Below are 20,578 nucleotides of genomic sequence, written 5' to 3'. Positions count from 1 at the left end.
GATGGCACAAGAATGGATCACAGCACATGGCTGCAACCCTTTATATGGGCCAGTGGCCATAACCCGAACTACAGGTATACTCCCTGTTAACTATGTAGAACCCAGTCCCAGTCCCAGTGTCCCTGTTAACTAGCACCAACCAGTGGCCTAGTCTAGGGGTGTCTGCTCTAAGGGCCCATTTTTGGTAAACCCCTACATTTAGATTGCATGTTTTGTAATTTAAACATTCATTGCTCTTTAAGTGTCTCTCAGCCAATGCAGAAGGGCATGTGTATACTGACAACAATATGTGCTTTCATTAGCTCATTTGTAAACATATCTTGAGTTCTGTGTTGTGATCTATGATGCTGTATATTCTAAACAGACTGAGAGGGAGTGCACACAAATAAGCTTGCCACACACGCAGACTTTTGGGAGAATGCTGTAATTTGTACTGTTTGGCCTGCACCTGAATAGCCAAATTGCTCATATGCAAAAGTTTAATTTTTATGAGAGCTGGTGTATACCTCTGATGCACTTGAGAACTTTGTTATTAGAAAAGCAAATCAAAAAGGAAACAAGGTTTTTGACAATATATGTAAAAATATAGTACAGGTCTTTTGGAAAAGGTTCTTTTCATAATGTTGACCTCATATTTTAGCTGGCCTACTTATCATGTTGGCTCATCTGCTGTTGTAAAACCAGAATTTGTTTCCACTTATAAATAAAATATAATCGTTTTAAGGTATGGTATCAGTTATCCAGAAATATATTATCCAGAAAGCTTTGAATATGGCATTGCCATTTTTTTTTAGTGATTTGCTATTTCACTGTAATAATAAGACAGTTCTTTGTACTTGATAATAAAAATGGTAGTATATATCCATATCAATGGCAAAACAATTCTACTGATATATTTTATGTTTAAATGTTTAAATCCTTAATAGATCTTGTTTAACATTACAACATTTTTTTCTTTTATTTTTTTTTTTCAAATAAAAAGGCTATGAAGCACATTTTATGTGCAGATTGCTAAGATATAACATATATATTTTGCACCTTACTTTGAGTTCTGTATGATTTTTGTATACATGTGACAAACATAAATTACCTTAAGGGTTAAACTAACAACAATTATGTTAAATAATTATCATCATCATAATGTATATATATATATATATATATATATAAATTCTCCATTTTGGTATCATGTGTCATGTATTTCAAGGAAAAATAATTTGGATGTAGTTCTTATTTCAATGCAAATCTAAAATTAAGAACCTTTATTCTGTTATGATTTAAACCATATTCCATATATTTATAACCACCGTCAACATGGTGGTGGGTTGGCCTCTGATACCAAGAAACTTGCTCATTATAGATATGCAAGAGAGGTAAAATGAAAAGCAATCTTGGGTACAAAGATAACAACTGCTTTTTAGCTGATTCTTTTTCAAAAATGAAGATGAAAGTTTGTCACTTTCTTTGGCCAAGCCTGGCAAATTTATGCTGCTTTGGTCTGTTATCAACTTAAATGCTTTTTACTGAATACATACAGTACCTTTCTCTGGCAGATACCCATTAGTATTTCTCAGATTTTTGACAACCACTTTTACTTGATTTATGTTACAGGGTTAATTGCTTTTCTTTTGCTTTCTATTATTTGTATTACTACAGCCATGTACAGTTTAAAGGAGCAGGAAACCCAAATATAAATTGTGCATAATTACAGTAAAATACATTCTAAGCAAGTTTACCATATACGTGATTTAAAGCTATCTATCATCTACTGTATCTATCTATCTATGTTACAAACATTCATCAAAGAATCATTAATTTTCAGCAATTCAAGTTTTGCAGACCTTTTGTTTTCCCTGTGGTGCGAATTGTAGGCAAATTTTTTTCTGACCTTTACAGTAAAGCTCCTCCCACAAGACCTTGATAGGGTGAGGCCTAGTGATTGTACTGACTAGTCCATCAAAAACAATACCCCTGCTTCCTGTTTCTACCCCAAACAAGAGCTTAAAAGTATGCTGCGGGTAGTTGCCTGTTTCATGATAAAATTTGCACTATCAATTGACAGGGAATGAAATGACATTGTAAAAAAACAAATGCATTTTAGTGATTCCAAACTTTTGAACACTAGCATATATTGGTCCTGACTACACGTACCATTGAAACAATGTAATAGTAGTCAGTTCCCTTCAAGCCAAGGCTATAATTGCCATAATATCTTCAATATCATAATTACAGGTGCTTTGCCTTATTCATGACACATGGAGAAGCAGTATAGGAAATAAAAAAGGACAGATACTGCTTTCAAGAGAATTACATTTACAAACGTTACAGTTGCAATGTTTCAATGATATTAGTTAAAAATCACTGAAAATTTAAGAAAGTTGCCAAGAACTTAATCTGCTCTTATAATACAAAATGTTACATTAGGGTTTACTTCTCCTTTAAGAAGAAGCATTGCTTTGCAATCTCATGCAACTGAGGAGCTACAATATCTCAGGTGGAGATCAATGAGCTTAAACTCCATTTTCAATCTTACATGGCTTAGCTATTAAGATCCATGCAATGTGCTTCAGCTAAACCTAGCATGGTTTTATTGGCAGTCAATTTGCACAGGATTGGACCCTAAAAAGGGAAAAAAAATCTCTTGCATAGGCTCATAAAGACAGCAACCCTGGGCAAGAAAATCTCATCTGAAAAATGCATTAAAAGACATATTGCAACTTAAATCCTCTATCAGTTTCTGAATTGCTTTGCCTAGACCTGCCTGGACTCCTTAAATTAAACACTGACTCCAAAAGTATTTAGTACCTTAAGCATGTTGTGGCAAAAGATAAAATTAATGTTTATTAAAATAAAACAAGTACCACTTGATAATTGCATCTGGGCTAAATATAAGCCAAAATATATCAATAGGCTTGTTGGACACGTATATGCTGCTTATCTTTCCTTTTATGTTATGTGCTGTTTCTATGGAAACTGTATACTGTTTCTGTAATTTTAGATGTATTCAGCTTTTGTCCCATTGGCTCTTGTGTATAAAGTGTTTGTTTAATCAGCTGAATCATTCTGTCTTTCTTAACATTTACCTACTTTTCTTTCACCTACAATTTGTTTGATAACATTTCACAAATATTCCCCAGCCAGGTCAGGCTTTGTAGTTTTGCTTAATTATAATGCAGAAGTACTCTGAGAATGTTTAACAGTCATGGATTTTGCACTTATAAACTGATGCATGATTCTTCAAGAAAATTTGTTTGTGTACAGTTAATATAAGTACTATAATTGTGTTGTGATAAAATGTTTGTTTCCCTATAATTTCAGCGTAATTTGTATGGCTCTAAGTTGTATCTACCGCTACTGAGGATCAAAATTAAAAATAATGCAACTGGGTTAGGTCTGCCACTTTTAGAGTGCACACTGTGTCACTTTTAGGGTGAAGACACACATAGCTTCTAGTAGCAGCTACTTGTCACAAGTACAGAAACATACAGTGTTGTTCATTTACTGATAATTGTTTCTGTGTGTTTTAGCAGAGGCAATTCTCAGTATTGTCTATGGCAGGGTATTTTCTGGCGTTTAGTAGCCGTGACAAGTAGCTGCTACCCTTAGGGGCACATTTACTAATCCACGAATAGGACTCAATGGGACTCTGCAGCTCCAGCCTGGCCCAAGGAAAGTCATGATACTGAAGCTTGAATGAATCCAAAACTTTAGTACTCGGCGCGACGGCTACGAATTTGACACGAATTGGGTTCAAGTTGCGTATAGAATTTTTAAAAGAGGGCAGAGGGGTTATATCACTTTGAGAGCCTGCTTTCAAAAGAAAGGAACCTTGCACTATAGTGTACTGTCAGGTGCAAAAAGTATTACAAAAAAAGACACCCTCAAGTCCTTTAAAATCATACATTAAAAGTAAATAATAAGGAGAAAAAGTAGGGAAATGTAAAATAATAGGAATCCAGATTACCTATCTGTAGTCAATCGGTAGACCAGTAATAGATATATAGTTTACAGATAGGTAATCTGTGTTCCTATTATTTAAAATTTTCCTACTTTTTCTCCTTACTATTTACTTTATATGTATGATTTTAAAGGACTTGAATAAAAGCTAGTTTTTATCTGACAATGTGCCATTGAGGCACACTTTTGTAATATTTTGTTATAATATAACCTATGCACCTACTATGTAGGGCATGTAAACTTGAAAAAGGATTTTCAGGGGAGTACAGGTCATGATTATAGCCTGAAAGAATGTACTAAGAATGTGATGGACACATACAAAAGAGAACTCATTATCTCTACTTTCCTTTATTAAGAGGTAGAATGTAATCTGAAAAATAACTTCTATTACAAAAAGATACTTTTCAGGGCAAAAGACCATATGTTCAAGAGAACTGGTAGCTGTAACATGTTCTGGAGATACAATATTAGAACAGATACCATAACAGTCATAACAGCAGGGGCTATATAAAGTTATTTGACCTGGTTCTTCATAATACAATGATGAGCAAAATGATTCAGTAAGTTTGGCAGCACTGTGGCACAGTGATTAGCACCGTACCTTGATTATCTGGGGTCTTGTGTTTGATCCCTACCAGGCTACAACAGGCAAAGTCTGCTGTACATCCTGTGTTTGCGTGACTCCAGAAACATACAGGCAGGTTAATTGGCTCCTAATGCAACTGTTTTGTGTAGATGTGTGTGCGTGGTAGGGACATTTTCTTGTAAGCTCCACTTAGTCAGGAACTCATATATATAACCAATTACATTGCCACTATATACATAAAGGTATTAATAAGTTTAAAAAATCTTGTATATGTATATTATACAAGATAATATGGATAATATGTCAATTTCTGCATTATATGACTGTGATATACTATGGAAGGTATAGCAAAAAAGGAAAGTTGTGCTGTGACCACTAACTTTATGCAAAGACAAGAGGTCCTCTTCATTTTGGGAAGGTGCATAGTTTACTTTTTGAAAGTTTGTACTTTTTTATTTCATTAGAAAAAATAATTCTACTTTGTTTTAATAAATATTTCAGTGCTATGACCTATGTTAAAAAATGACCCTCATGTTGATAGTGTCTCATCTAGGGATGTAGCGAACCTCAAAAAAAAAGTTCGCGAACGACCTGGACAGTGGCATGCAGGAAGGGGCAAAAGTTTCTCTGAAAAATACTTTGTTGACACAGCATTGCGTAAAAGCGCAAAGGCAGCTGGCAGACCTAGCGGAAATACGCTGCGTTTTTTGCTATTTCGCACTATTAGCACCATGGAAACGGGATTTGCTGAAAAACGGCATGTGTGGCTTGTGCGGCGTTCTTAGGCCGAGAAACCCAAATTGCGAACATACGCGAAAAATTCGCGAACTTGCGAACTCGCGAACACCCGATATTCGCCGGCGAACAGTTCGCTACATCTCTAGTCTCATCTACCTTGGTTAAAGTTTCAGGAAATTTGCTTCCATAGCTCAGCTGAAGAGTATAACATCATTTGAACCTCCCTAATATCACAACACCCTTAAAGGTGGAACTAAAGAAATGGAGCAGAGTTGTGGAGGTCTTGGCAGGCTACATTGTATTGGAGTTGGAATTCATGTCAAAGGATTAGATAGGCAGCAAGCAGGTTTACTTAATGTTATAATAGAGTAGTAACCTTTACTATATGAAAAGATAAAATGTCAAGACAGGTGGCAGGTAGACTTGAACAAGAGGAAGAAGGAGGCCCTGAGGAAGAAAAGGCACAACAAATAAGACCAGGATGAGTCAGGCAGCAAGCAGGGGAATGGTCAAAATCAATCTTCTAGGTGTCAAGCAGCAGAACTCATGGTTTCAGCATAGCCTCACAGCTAACATAAAATGAAAAATTCATTTTTTACACTGTAGCATGACATATTATTTGCTAAAATAGCCTTAAAATCCAGTCAACATATCAATCTTTCATCAAAAAGTATTTTATTTCTTTGTTGTGCCTGCAATCCATGTATTAAGGTAAAAAAATACACTGCAGTCTTTTTAAATCAAGTACCATTCCTTTTCTAAATTCCTTGTTCATGTATATTTGTATCAGACTATCTGAAATATTGCAGGGCAACGAAACAGCCAAGGCAGGATTCGTGAATGTCATGGTAGAGGATCCCAGCATTGTACTAACTATGACAGCAATAAAATCAGATACATGAAATAAAGCACTTAAGTCAGGAAAGGCAGGGGTTAATGTGAGCATTAATGGTGCTTACTAGGCGGAGAATATTGGTTTTAGCTTCAGGGAAACCAGTGTTCCAGTGCTAGATCAGACCCTGTCCTTCCTTACAGTCTTTGGCTTTCATGACTGGACTTATTTGACCTTTGATGCTACTTCCACTTCCTCCTTCCCCTCAAAACATGAGGTGTTGCTTAGCAACCCTGTATATGATATGCACAGTTTCTGCAGCAAGCTGTCTGGCTGCAATGTATTCCTGTCGCAGCCCTACACAAGTAAATGAATGTGAATGAGGACAGAATGTATTAGCCATTAGTGTCTAACCATGGTTTTATATGTAGATACTAGTTTTATTATAACAGGTATTTGTTAAACAATACACATTTGAAACAACTACCTTAACCATGTGCTATCATATTATCATTTTAAAAATATATCCAATGTTATTCATTACCCATATGAATTAAAATTCTTTGCTTATCTGTATCAGAAACTCCATGTATTTTCTGTGTATCCAGCTGCTGCATTGTCTGTATGACAAAACACACACAGAGCTTGTGAGTAGGATATTAAGGAAGCAGATGTCAGGCCTGAGTCATTGATAGTCAGGAAGCAGCTTTAATTAGTGACTACTTATTTTTTTCTAGCAATCACAGATAGTTTTTCCCTTCCATACCACTGCATTTCCCTACTGATATTATTAAGCGCTTTAATGTCCAACCAAGTTCTGAATTCAAAAATGATTTATGATACAGTTAATGTGAAAACCAGCTGGTATGATTAAATACAGTGGTGTGAAAAACTATTTGCCCCCTTCCTGATTTCTTATTCTTTTGCATGTTTGTTACACTTAAATGTTTCTGCTCATCAAAAACCGTTAACTATTAGTCAAAGATAACATAATTGAACACAAAATGCAGTTTTAAAATGAAGGTTTACGTTATTAAGGGAGAAAAAAAACTCCAAATCTACATGGCCCTGTGTGAAAAAGTTATTGCCCCCCTTGTTAAAAAATAACTTAACTGTGGTTTATCAATTTCAATTTTCAATTTCAATATCAATTTCTGTAGTCACCCCCAGGCCTGATTACTACCACACCTGTTTCAATCAAGAAATCACTTAAATAGGAGCTACCTGACACAGAGAAGTAGACCAAAAGCACCTCAAAAGCTAGACATCATGCCAAGATCCAAAGAAATTCAGGAACAAATGAGAACAAAAGTAATTGAGATCTATCAGTCTGGTAAAGGTTATAAAGCCATTTCTAAAGCTTTGGGACTCCAGCGAACCACAGTGAGAGCCATTATCCACAAATGGCAAAAACATGGAACAGTGGTGAACCTTCCCAGGAGTGGCCGGCCGACCAAAATTACCCCAAGAGCGCAGAGACAACTCATCCGAGAGGCCACAAAAGACCCCAGGACAACATCTAAAGAACTGCAGGCCTCACTTGCCTCAATTAAGGTCAGAGTTCACGACTCCATCATAAGAAAGAGACTGGGCAAAAACGGCCTGCATGGCAGATTTCCAAGGCGCAAACCACTTTTAAGCAAAAAGAACATTATGGCTTGTCTCAATTTTGCTAAAAAACATCTCAATGATTGCCAAGACTTTTGAGAAAATACCTTGTGGACCGACGAGACAAAAGTTGAACTTTTTGGAAGGTGTGTGTCCCGTTACATCTGGCGTAAAAGTAACACAGCATTTCAGAAAAAGAACATCATACCAACAGTAAAATATGGTGGTGGTAGTGTGATGGTCTGGGGTTGTTTTGCTGCTTCAGGACCTGGAAGGCTTGCTGTGATAGATGGAACCATGAATTCTACTGTCTACCAAAAAATCCTGAAGGAGAATGTCCGGCCATCTGTTCGTCAACTCAAGCTGAAGCGATCTTGGGTGCTGCAGCAGGACAATGACCCAAAACACACCAGCAAATCCACCTCTGAATGGCTGAAGAAAAACAAAATGAAGACTTTGGAGTGGCCTAGTCAAAGTCCTGACCTGAATCCTATTGAGATGTAGTGGCATGACCTTAAAAAGGCGGTTCATGCTAGAAAACCCTCAAATAAAGCTGAATTACAACAATTCTGCAAAGATGAGTGGGCCAAAATTCCTCCAGAGCGCTGTAAAAGACTCGTTGCAAGTTATCGCAAACGCTTGATTGCAGTTATTGCTGCTAAGGGTGGCCCAACCAGTTATTAGGTTCAGGGGGCAATTACTTTTTCACACAGGGCCATGTAGGTTTGGATTTTTTTTCTCCCTAAATAATAAAAACCCTCATTTAAAAACTGCGTTTTGTGTTTACTTGTGTTATCTTTGACTAATAGTTAAATGTGTTTGATGATCAGAAACATTTTGTGTGACAAACATGCAAAAGAATAAGAAATCAGGAAGGGGGCAAATAGTTTTTCACACCACTGTATGTTGGGTTGAATTCAGATATTCACAGTTAAAAATCTGGAATTTCAAAGGCACAGCATATGCTTTTTTTTTTTTTTTTATTATTATTTTCCCATTGTAGCTGTCTGTAAGGGGCATATACTGATATTCCTGTTGTAAATCTGCTTATAGATTTGTCCTTGGCTTTAAAAGCTATTGGTCTTTCTCTGTTCCAGAATTTAACTTAATCTGCTCCAAATGTAATCCTATCAATATAGGGCAAACATCTTTATGTAATATTTGAAAGTTGTTAAGCAGGGACACCTTAAGCCATTTGCTCAGACCCTGGCAGGAACAGAGGACAAAATCATACAAATAGGGGCAGATTTATCAAAATGTGAGTTTAGAGCTTAATACATAAAAACTCACCCAGGTTCTATTCATTTCATTGAGATTTTTAGAAACATGTTGACCACATTCTAATGGAGGATGCCATGAATGCCTGTTACTACATGCATCTATCTGACCAAGCCACTTGCCAGTACAAGTGCCATCAAATGTGGCAGTATCCAATGGGGAGATGTCTTATGCTCATGATCCCAAATAGATATGTATCTAGAAATTAGATAACACAATATGGAATTTAGGTCAGAAGGAACACCTAAACAATCTGACAGATTTCTGAAGAAACGTTTATTATGGGTTTTAGTTGATCCTTAATGGACACAGATCAAGCATATATTATTGCATTATGGTCAAATGCCTACTTCCACTAGATACCCTTTAGTGGCCTTATTTATGATAACATTGGTATTAACACAGGTTTTGCGGTCTATTCTCAGTTGAAGTTATACAATGGATGAAGATGAATGAGGCTAGTTTCAAATGAAGCTGTGATATTACAACTCAACAAACTGATAGCAAGAGAAACAAACAAATCGATATGTAAAAACATAAAACCTTCATTATACTGTATATTATCTCTTGGCATTTATAACATCAAGTAGTTACAGACTCTGCCTTATGTGCCAAGATTTCCAAACAACTCATTACTTAATTTTCTTTTCCTTAATATTGATATATTTTGTTACCAGCCATTTTGTAATGTAATGTCCTGGGGCGCAGAAGCCAAAGTGACACACTGTTCAAATGGTTAGGTGGCAGTATTTCAAACTGATTGATGTGGCCTGCTATGGTACCATCCAGAGTATATTGTCTTTAGGGCAGCTATATTGACTTTGTCTCCATTTGATTCCATATGGCTTGAGGCTAGTCTCAATAGACCACAGTACTATTTTTTAAAGAATATAAGCAAGGGTGGTATAACAAGACAAAATAAAGACAAACTCTACCCAAACAAATTTTGTTCACTATTGTGTTCAATTTTTTATTGTGTACAATTTTCGAGTTTGTGAATTGGAGTTTGTCTTTCTAAATCAAATAAACTTGTGTATCGAATTCTCGCTTATTCATTAACAAGAAAAACTCGTTCTAATAAAAAAAACTTGAATACCTTGAATATTTGAGTTTATACAAAAAACTAGAAAACTTAAATATCTTAAATTGTCAATATGGCTTGACTTTGCTTAGGGCAACTCCCATTGACTTCTATAGAAACTAGAAAGATTTTAGATGGTGAATTTTAACATTTGATTTTTCGGGGTTTTGCACTTAATAAATACCAGACATTTGTGTTTTTGAACCATAATTTGAATTACAATTTTTTTTGTGCAAAAAAACTTGAATTGTGAAAAAAAATCAAACTCGAACATTGATAAATCTCCCCTATATTTCCTATATATACCCTGTACAAATCCATACAAATCCCTAAAAATGTACTGCTGCTTGAAAAAATGAATCCATTTAACAACCAGTGTCAATTTAGCATCAGAAGTTATACAGTACAACACTCTGTAGAATTTGATTCACAGATATGCTAATGACCACAAGACTGAATGAGTGTTATCATCTCAATCTAGCATTAAATTCGTGAACTTAGTGTGTTCAAATGGTTCTGGAACTGATTGACACTGACATTAGCTTATAGGGATGCACTGAATCCAGGATTTTTCCAAGATTCGGCCTTCTTCACAGGATTTAAATTTAGCCGAATCCATGGCTCTGGCTGAACCGAATCCGAATCCTTAAAATCACATTTGTGCATGCACAATAGAATAATACATTAATAGAACAGAGGCCAATAAAATACAAATAACTACAAAATACAGTTATAGTCAAGATTAAGTGCTAAGTGTTAAAGAAGTAGACGTCCCTGATTGATGTGGCCTGCTTTGGTACAATCCAGAGTATATTGTCTTTAGGGCGGCTATATTGAGTTTGTCTCCATTTGATTCCATATGGCTTGAGGCTAGTCTCAATAGACCACAGTACTTTTTTTTAAAGAATATAAGCAAGGGTGGTATAACAAGGCAAAATAAAGACAAACTCTACCCAAACAAATTTTGTTCACTATTGTGTTCAATTTTTTCATCTCAATCTAGCATTAAATTCGTGAACTTAGTGTGTTCAAATGGTTCTGGAACTGATTGACACTGACATTAGCTTATAGGGATGCACTGAATCCAGGATTTTTCCAAGATTCGGCCTTCTTCAGCAGGATTTAAATTTAGCCGAATCCATGGCTCTGGCTGAACCGAATCCGAATCCTTAAAATCACATTTGTGCATGCACAATAGAATAATACATTAATAGAACAGAGGCCAATAAAATACAAATAACTACAAAATACAGTTATAGTCAAGATTAAGTGCTAAGTGCTAAAGAAGTAGACGTCCCTGTGATAGCTTTACATTAGCTAACAGTAATTATTCTTACTGAATATATTTGAAAGACATTCTAATGAAGCAAGTGCTAATAAAGTGTCAGCACAAAAATATATATAACAGGCACATTGTGGTCTGTTGTGACTAAAATAGGATAAAGTTCTGATATAAAATGTCTTAAAATAGATTGTCATCTAGGCTGCCACTATTCATATCATACACCCTGCACTACATACAAACACCTTTAATTACAGTATATTAGCACATATATATATATATATATACTGTATATATATATATACACTCTGTTATACAGGATCAACATTGAGTTTATTTCAAATTAAATCACCCAAAGCTAAAAGATTTGTTTATTTGGGATGTTTCGGAATTCATTTACTTCTTAGAATGTTACTAGAATGTAGCCATCATTAAATATCTTTCTAATAAACCTGCCTTGTACTATGTGTCCAGTTAACCTGAAAATAACATCCTTAATTCTTTTAAATAATGTAACTGAGTGAGTTGCTTTAGTAGGTGATACACAAACAATTTGCTTTCTAATTCAATAAGAATTCTGCTATATTTCTACAATTACAAAACTCACTGTGTTTGACATGTAACTTGCCATAACACTTTGTCATTGCCACCAGAAGATACTTTCTCCTGTAATCTGCAGGAATAACTCTATGACATAATTTATGTCTGTATTTCAGAAAAAGTAAAATCTTCCCATTAACTATTTATATTCTAGTTCTCCCAATGCACACATATACTATTTCTTTTCTGTTCAAATGTCAGCTGGCTGCCTTTTTTGTCTACATTTTCCATCATGTACACCATAGGAAATAGTGCCAATTTTTTCAAGGACAAAGCAGATGCACTAATAATATATTAATCCTTGCCTAACCTATGATATTGTTATAAGATTATCCTATCCTTTTTCATCTCTTGTCACTTCCTTTCAGCTAACTCAAACAATTGTTTACCCAACTTTGCTGGTCTGTTCATACACAATATACATAATATTACAGTCTTCCTGTAAGTAGAGTTGCAATAATTATTATCCCTTCTTTGGCATATATTTGTGTTAGGAAGCTGTAAACCTCATTATTAGGTTCTCAACTTATTGCTTTGAGTATTATTTCTACTTATTCTAAAATATCATCACAAATGCATACAATAAAATTAAAAATATATATATATATCACATATAGAGAGAGTTTGTATTTTTAACACATACAGAGAATTTAAATTAAAGTAATCCTTACATTAAAATGTGATCTAATTTTTTTAAATGATTTTATTTTGCATATTTTATAATTCAAACAGATAAACCACAGAAAGAAAAGGCAAGAAAAGAGAGGAGTGTAGCTAAGTTAACAATTATAGATGTACGGGATTGAGAGTTTTCCATACTCAAAGATTTTATAAGTCCAACTACGTTCCCCATATGGCATTGAACTTCACCGGGCACCCTCATGATAGGTAGGTCAGTTTCTGACTAGGAAGGGAATCGTTTACCAATGTTCACCAAAATTGTAGGGGAGGAGGATCTAAATGCATCTAAAGACGATGCATTAAAATGGATTTCTTAGCATAATAAAGCAACTGTAGGTAGCACAGAAGAGGGGCCCAAGGCAGACAATATAATGTAAACCAAGAAAGGGGTTTAGTCAGGTCTTGTCTGTAAAGATAGGACTCCAGGGTTGTTTCGGCTACCTTAAAGGCCTTGCAGGAAATTGGATATTGAAGGCATGGTGTAAAATGTGATCCAACTTAATTACAGCACGACACTAGGCAAGAGCTATACTTCCAGGATGCAGATAAACTCTATAACTAATCTTGGTGTCCATGAAGTTTGGGACCACCAGAGTTGGCCACATGACATTCATACAGATCATGCAGACTGGCAACTATAATCAGAAATCAAAAAGGCAGAACAAATCACTTGGAAGCCACAGGGGAACGGCACAATGTTTATCACAAAGGTATATTAATAAAGTGCTTTTACCATGGATCATTGTGTAAAAATGTACTACTGAGAATTGTTGAGAATTGTGAAAACTATAAAAATATAGTAAACTGAGTGGTTATTAAAATTACATAAGAAGGTTGATTGTTAAACCCAAGGAGCCCAAGGGCTGATTGAAAAAGCACAAAGCCCTGAGCATAAGGGAGCCCTTCACTTAACCCCTACCATAGGCCGCCTAGCACAAGGTACCCTTTGGCCATCTTTAGTTTTCACATCTGAATGGCATGCAAGCTAGGGGACATGCAAGAGAATGCCCACTTGCTGCCACCAGTCTACCCCTTATGAATACAGAACTGCTATATTTAAGGTAGAGATGCAGGTCTTAACTCTCTATTCTGAAGTCCAAACAATGGTGGAAAAATCAGGAATAATATCTAAGTAGCTACTGCTATTACTGGTGTCCAGGAACCTGCTATAAATGTCTTGGGGCTGGTATGTAGCCTGACCCACCCCCAGATGTGGCAGTAGTGTGTGTATTGTGGGCACCTGTTACCTTTTTCAGTTCCTACTTTAAATTGGTATGTTGATGCAATTCATGAATTTTCATTTATGTTTAAATATAAAATGTCTGTTACAATTAAATAAGGTAGATTGCATAGAAATGTAATGACCTTTATATAAAGTGTGATACATGGTAAATATAATTAGGGACAAATATGAAAACTGGAGTCTTGTCCTAAATTGTCTATTCCATGATACAGTATATTCTTAAGTACTCTACATGCTATATAAAAGAAACAGCAAATGTAAAAGCAATGCTAAAACTTTATGTTTCCCATAGAAATAGAATATAAAAGATATATTTATAAATAAAACATTTACTTTAAGTATGTTAAAATAAGTTACCTTAACCTTACCTTAGCAGTTAGCAGAATAGTAAGACACTTCATCATTGTTGGCAAATTCTTTTATTATACAATAATAAAACGCATATAGGTGGCAATATTTACTTTAAAAAATGATTATGCTCATTTATGTTTACTGAATTCTTTTCCAGTTTTCTTCATTTTCCTCATCAATATTTAGCATGTCGAAAAGCAATATACATTTTTATACTAAAATAAACCAAATGTGAATGCATTCTTTCTCAGATGGTCTAACGAGACTCATGGAAAAATATTTGCATTTTAGGAAGTTTTCAATATGTATGTATGTATTTATGTATGTATATATATCTTTATTTAAAAAGCACTACTTATGCACTCAGTGCTATACAGTAGAACAATTAATAAAAACACAAAAAGGGGTTTATTACAATAATAGATCAATACAAAGTATGATGATAAATACAAATAAATAAAAGTTGCAATAAGTTTATATTCGAAGAGGCAAGGGGGTAGGGGTCCCTCCCCATAAAGCTTACAATATAAATAGAAGGGTAACTTACAGACACAAATAGGAGGATAATACTGCTTCAGGTTACAGTAGGTTACAGGTGCTATGTGAGTGCCCCAAGAGGTAGTATTTCAATTTTGAAGAGACTTAAGCTGGCCGATGGTCGCACGAAACATCGTTAGATCGCCACGTGTATGCCCAGCTTAAGAGAGGATTCTCTCTGGAGGAATTCAGGGAGGGCATTCCAAATGTAAGGGGCAGCAAGGCAGAAAGGTATAAGTCGAGAAATGGCAGTAGTAGTGGGGGGTGCAAGCAAGTGGTTGCTCCGAAAGGAGCAAAGGAGTCAGCCTGGAACGTATGGAGAAACAAGAGAAGAGATGTAGTGAAGTGCAGGCTTTGGAGGTTAATAGAAGGAGTTTATAAGTTAATCATGTTTTATGGGAAGCCATGATAAGGAATCTAGCAGTGGAAAGGCCTGAACTCTCCTTGATGAAAGGAGGAAAATTCTGGAAATGATCAGAGCATAGGGGTTGATTCTCGTCCTATGTTTATCTGACGGCTGAGAATCAGTGTTTGTACCCTTAAAGTCCTGCAAATGCCTTACTTTGCTATGTACTGTATACACACAATTAACAGCATAATGTATGTAAAATTTGAGTCATTTTAATTGTCCCTATAAATAACCCCAAACCAACAAACATTCTGAGATATTGTTTTCCTCCCAAAGTAATATGTATGCAGAGGAAAATCTGACTTGTTTGTAAAATAATGGATTCAAAATGTATCCTTCAAAATCGTTATTAAATGGCCTCTATACAGTGCAGTGGGGACTAGATGTATCTAGGATTTTTGTGGCAATATCAGCTATCAGCAGTATATGTCGTCATTTGCTATGTAACAATTCCACTAAATTGCTCCATTAATGGTTATTTGACTTTGCTTTCTACAGTTAATGTTCGTCAATCTCTAATTACTTTACTAATTAGGTTACTGTAAATTTGCAGAGTATAGTATGTTGAATGGTCTATTCTATTTTTTTATAGAAAACACCCTTTTAATGTTACAAACTCTTTTACTGAACTCCAGTAGTTCCTAGTTCCTATGAGGGAAATGACCATATTCACAGCCAAATGTAAGGTTTTGAAGTTTTCTCCAAAGTATTTATTTAGTGGCATTTTGAAGCCACATCTGTTAAGCACTGCATGTGTCATAGTGTGCACTATGTTTATTTGGGTACCTCTGCACACCATATAGTTTGGTAAATGTATGCATATTAGGCATCAAACTGTTCAATAGGCCCGTGGCATTCATTTTTATAATATTTTATACTGGAACATTAAGAAATGTGGGCATATAATGGGGTAAATTGCAAGCTTTGAGGCAATTTTCGGAAATTACATAAATAATAGCTACATTTAACTTAGCTTTGCTGTTTGGTGCTTTGCCATACAAAGATATATTTGCATATGTTAGACTCACAATGTGTATTTTCTGAGGTTTTCTGGGGTCGACTTACATATTTGCCTCTTTACCAAATATAAATCAGGTGGTGTATATTTTGGTATAAGAAGGTAATATTCAGGTATTTCATCAAAACCGTCAATTTTGGGAAAGCATTGCGACTCAGTAGTGTGAAGTAGAAAGACATGGTTACCCATGGGGATTACCTGAAGATGTACTCTGCAAAAATATTTGGTTTGGGTGGTTAACATATTTGTTTGTGTTTATACCCAACAAAACTGGCATAAATGTGTTGAATTTTCATAGCAGAAGTGATCTCCGGGGCAACTTCATTTTCTAAATTAAAACCATTGCAACTCAGTAGTTTGGAGTTGAAAGACATGGTTACCAATTCTAGATTGGCTATTGTGTACTTTCCAAAAATACTTATTTTTTGTGTGTTTTTACCCCACAAAAATGCAGTAAATGTTGAATTTATATTAGCTAAAATAAACTCAGATATTTGGTAATCCAATGCACAATGGACACCAAACTGTTCAGTGGATTCTTGGCATTCATATTTAGAATGCTTTTTCTTAATACTTAATTCTATGTGGGAGAAAATATTCTTGAAAGTGGAAGCTTTGAGGTTTTGATTTTTTAGAATTTCCACACATTTTATAGAAACTTCTAAGTTCAGAAAAGCATTGATGTTTGGTACTTAGGAGTAGAAAGACATGGTTACCCATTTTGAATTTGGTTTCCAGAAGTGGAAATACACAAAAGCTCAGGCAGATTTAGAAAGCTCAGGTTCTCCTAAAAAAACAATATAAAGCTTTCCTAGATTAACTAAATATCCCCTCCAGTAAATGCCCCATGAGCGTAATGTCCCATAGAGAGATTAGTCACCCATCAAAGAGCTATGCTACTGGGAGGTGACAAATCTCTCCGAAATTCTTTTCCACTGGCAACAAAGGGAATTGCTGGTGGAAAGGCCTACGTACTGCTTCGAAATTGCCTGTAGGAGGAAACTTTAAACAACTTCGGAAAACCAAAGTGATGCATAGGCCTTTCCACCAATGATTTCCTTTGTTGCTGGTGGAAAGACATTTTAGAGAGATTAGTCGCCCGTGGTAGCAGAGATCTATCACGGGGAACTAATCTCTCCACGGGTAATTACCCTAAAGTAAGAGAGCATGAAATGTTAAAAAAAAAACATCTGGCACTGAGTGCAAATGAAATGTGAAATTCTGCCGGCACCTAAAGGGTTAAAGGTCCATACTTTGTTTTACGTGTGTAAAAATGATTTAAATACAAGCAGTCATTTATGATAACAAATGATGGGTGCTCATTATAGAATTATCCACTATTTTATACTCACTATATAAATTTAAATGAGTAAAAGTAATTAGTAGTATATAGAATGAATGCTTTTACAGCTTTGAACCAACTAGACATTTTCAGAATAATTTAATATGCAGATGTAATTTAAATTAGAATATGCTATTGTCCTATCACAGATAATAACAATATATGAGTAAGTCAGTTATAAATGCTGCAGTGCATGGTGAAAGGATCCCAAGAGGCAGTGCTCAGTAAAATCTATACATATATAAAAAGCTTGGGTTTATTGCATGAGGTAGACAGACCATAAAGAAATACTCCCAAGAGAAATCTAGCCTTTTCAGCTTATCTGAATTACTAAACAATCTATTTTTGAGGCCTGATAAGAGTTAAAGAAATCACAGAATAACAGTTAATTTCAAGTAGACTAACTGGATAAAGAGGTGGGTGAAACTTTTTAACAGGCACAACTATCTGGGAGGACTAATACCTTTACAGGTATTTACAAGTTTACTATAAGCTGTATGTTTATGTGGGTTATTGTTCTCTAACAAGAACTACATGAAATGTTTGCTCCATGTCTTTATCAATAACAGCTAAATCGATCTTTGCTTTCAAACAGTGGATTAGTAGATAAAGCTTGGTGACTAGATTACTAGAACAGGAACAAACATGTTTTCACATTCTCCCATCAACAGTTTATCTTTCTATTAACATGCTCAGTACCGCAAAGCAGGAGTCTTCAGATTGTGGGGGTTTGGGTCCTGCTATGTGGCCAAACATTTGATCTGGTCCCCTAAGCTTTAAAAGATGTCATGATTCTCATGTATCTTATTGTGACTGAAAATCTGTTTAATCTTGGAAAAGGGGAAAAAACTAATGGAGAGCAGTGTCTCTAATTTATCTTATTCCCAGGTATCCTTGACTTGGGCTTTCGTTTGTGCATACGCATCAGAGTAAAGTGTTCAGATTTTACTCTACTTCTCATCTGCAAGCATAATGCTTTGCTAGGGAATAGCCAAGTGGCACTGCATCCATTTTAAACCTGATACTTTTTTTTTACTTAAAAGAGCACCTGTCTGGTAAAAAATCATAACAGACAAGTGCCTAACATTTTTGCAGCCCCAACTTAATCCACCTTTCCTTGCCCATTAAGGTGTGTTTCCATATGTGCAAACCTGCCCTCATCTAGCTTAGCATTTATGATTTCATAATACTCTATAAGTTACTGCAATACAAAATGAAGTGCAGTACATCACATGGCTCCTTATCTTGGCCAACCCCAAACCTTGGGGCAGATTTATGAATTCTTGAGTGACTTGATTCCGGCTAAATGATTGCAGAAACTGTGAGTGCCTATACTCATTCATCATGAGTTTTGGTGCTCATTAGGCACTGGGCCTGGTGTATGTATATCTTGCTTGGTTTGATACTTTACTTAATGGTGCATGTTTTCTGCGAAGTGTTAGTATCTGGGTACATACTGTGTGGTTATAAATTTTTATAGCCAATAACTTTAAGAATTTATACAAATGGTGACATAATATGTAGTTGTAGCAATTTATATACCATGAGTATAGTGATAGTGGTAGGCCACTTAGTTGAGCAATTGAGGCTCCAATGAGGAGTAAAAAAGTGCCCTGACTTGCACTTTGCCAGACAAGGACCTTGAGAAAGAGACAATAAGGCTCGGCAGTTGGGTTTTGTTGCCTTATATTAAGTGAAATGGCTGGTGGCCGATAAGATGTTTTACCCCTGGGTCTGTACTGAAGATTGTTTTAAGCATGTTGGGCTGAAAATAATAAAGGGTCTTCATATGCTAACCAAGGAATCCAGATCTTGTCACATGCTTCCATATGTTTTGCAGCATATAAGTTAGTTTTTTGTTGGTTGCTATATTGATTATCTTTGCTTTTAACATTCACAGAGGGATGGTAGTTTTTTTCCAGTTTATTGCGATAAGAGTCTTGCTGCCATAAGTATATATTGACACAGTCTGTGGGTTGAGTTTGCAAATTTCTTAGGGTTTTTACCTATGAGTAAGGTAAAAGGGTCTTTTTGAAATGTGACATGGAGTACTTTGGATAGTATATGACATACCAAGTTCCAGTAATTAGAAACTATGTTACACTCCCACCATGTATTAAGCATAGTGCCTTCCTCCTGGCATCCTCTGAAGCAGTGTGGATCACATGAAGAATATATTTTGCGTAGTCGAGCTGGGACCAGATAGGTTCTATGTAGTATTTTCAGTGAGGAGCAGAGGGCTAAATCAAAGAAAAATGTATCTTTGTCCTAAATATTATGGAGGGCACTGTACAGAGAAGAGCCCCTGGCCTGAAGAGAGAGGCAGGAAGGTAGGCAACAGGCATGCTAGTGGCCTGAAAACCCTGGTTCTGTTTTAATGATAATATCTGTGGGACTTGTATTATAACTACTATTAGAGAAGCTATACTGGTTACTGTAAATAAAGTTGTTCCTGTGTTTATCTGCAAGACCATGTGGGCCTCCAGTTTATTCTCCTATAGTGGGCTAATGTATCAGTGTTTAAATTTGAATTTTTATGAGTTATGATTTTTATTCTAATGTAAAACTTTGGCATTTAAAATGTGGCGAGTTCATGGGAAATGTTTTTTTTTTTAATTAAAGTTTCTTTTTTAAAAATTTCTGAAAATTTGTAGACCCCCAAACCATCAAAACTTGAAAGGTAAACAACTTGGCCTTTGATAAATATGCCCCTAATGCTTCCTTGCAATAGTCATTAATGTATGTTTTATTATGGCACTTGTATTGCATTTTTTGTAGGGCAGCTAAATCAGTTCTCAAGAATGGAATCTCCTTGAGCTGAAGATGCATATATAACTCATATCAGTTAAAATATCATTCTTGTCAACGAGCCTTGTGACCTCCATAGAAATAGAAAAGCACAGTAATGCGAGAAATGCCTACAGCACTTTCATGTTACTCTCTTTAGATCATCGGTACTATAAGGCACAACATAAATATTACAACATAAAAAGCATATTCATTTCCTAAGAAGTGTTACAATCAACTAGAAAAAT

Source organism: Xenopus tropicalis, chromosome 5 (genome assembly GCF_000004195.4).
Source record: "Xenopus tropicalis strain Nigerian chromosome 5, UCB_Xtro_10.0, whole genome shotgun sequence".
In the NCBI taxonomy this organism is placed as follows: Eukaryota; Metazoa; Chordata; class Amphibia; order Anura; family Pipidae; genus Xenopus; species Xenopus tropicalis.
This window is presented reverse-complemented; position numbering follows the sequence as displayed.